A 1803-nucleotide genomic window follows, 5' to 3' on the forward strand; every position below is an offset into this window, starting at 1 on the left:
AAAAAAAAATCTCAAAAACAGCCAGAGAAAAACAGGCTCTTGCATACTGGGGAGAACTCAAATGACCATGGATTGCTCTTCAGAAACAATAGAGAATAGAAGACAGTGTAATATCTTTAAAGTGCTGCAAGGAAATTTCATATCCAGTTAAAATATTCTTCAAGAATGAAGATGATATTAAGACATTTTCAGGTAAAGGAAAACTAAGGGAATTCCTCACCGACAGACGTTCACTGTGAGAAGTGCTAAGGCAGGTCTGCAAGTAAAAGGAGATGATGAAAAATGGATATAGATCTCTGGGAATGAATAAAGAACATTAGAAATGCTAAATATATGGGTAAGTATAAAATACTTATTTTGTCTTAATTAATTTAAAATGCACATAGCATTTTTTAAAACAAAAATTATAACGTTGTTTGGTGGGGTTAATGTTACATGTAGCTGCAATCCTCAGGACAAGTAGAAAAAACTGGGAGCGGGCCGCACTGCTAGCCTGATCTACATGAAGGGGTACAGCTCTAAGGGTGCAGTACATAAATAAAGATGAGGTTGTGATCCATAAAGTGACCACTACAAAAAATAAGGCAAAGAGAAATAGCTAAATAGCTACTAGAGAAATTAAAATGGAATTCCAAAAATAAAAATCAAAAATCCAATAATCCAAAAGAAGGCAGGGATGAATGATCAGAACACAAAACACAACTGTCCATCTACAACTTACAACTGCGGATGTACTCACAACTGCAGATCTAAATCTAACCAGGTTAATATTTATATTAAACGCTATGTAAGCACTTCCATTGAACTAATCGTGGAAAGGAACTAAAAGACTGAATTGAGCTGTGCATTTACTCTATTGAACTCAGAAATTTAAAAATAAAGAAAAAAATAATAATAACTCACGCTAAATATGTTCTTTTTCCATCCAAACCTACTTCTTCACCTTTCTGTGTCTACCAGGATGCAGAAATGTAAGGATTCTCTCTTGTCTTCAGACTTCTACCTGGGAAATGCCAATAGGTAATGACTATAGGAGAATGGGGTAGGGAAGAAAAGTGAAGTCAGATTATTTAACCCCATGGTTCCTTTCTGGCAAGGCTCCCTCAGCCTGGCTGAGCTCTTCAAATAGGAGTTCCACCCCTATGGAAGGCATTACTCTTCATGACTGCATCTTCCTCCGGAATCCAGTAAGCCATGCCTTTGCTTAGCCCTTGAGCGTGAGTGGGTTACATACAACAGAGGTGCTGTCCCTCAGGTTTCTCCTAGACCTCACCCACACTGCTGGACTTTGTCCCTTTGTAAATAGATCCTCCTCATGTTTTCCTGGTTTGAGGGTTTCATCTGTTTCATCTTGGGACCCTAAGAGATACAAGGTTAGATCTGACATTTGGGAATAATTTTGCTTTATATGTTGGGGTTTCAGATTTTCAAACGATGCATGCAGACTAGAAACCCATGATTAGTACATATGTATTCATCCTAGGAAAAAATTCAAAGTTCCATAGAAAGAACACGTAAATAAAATTTTGCCCTAGAATGATATGATTATTTATATCGATGACCTGCATTGAAACGGATTGGGACTATATTCTTGCTTCACTTGGTAGAGTTGTGGTACAGAAGAAGAGTTTGCTTGATACAAAGTTGTTCTAAAATTTGTTCAGCATCAAAAGCAGATAACCGAAGGGTGCAAGCAACAAAAATCACAAGGATGTTTATAAGGATAAGAAGTGAATTTATGTATCATGCTTCTTGAAATATTGAGTAATGCATTGTTCAGTATTTACCAGTGGCCATTCTTTA

Source organism: Galeopterus variegatus, unplaced genomic scaffold, assembly GCF_000696425.1.
Source record: "Galeopterus variegatus unplaced genomic scaffold, G_variegatus-3.0.2 Scaffold9126, whole genome shotgun sequence".
Classification (NCBI taxonomy): domain Eukaryota; kingdom Metazoa; phylum Chordata; class Mammalia; order Dermoptera; family Cynocephalidae; genus Galeopterus; species Galeopterus variegatus.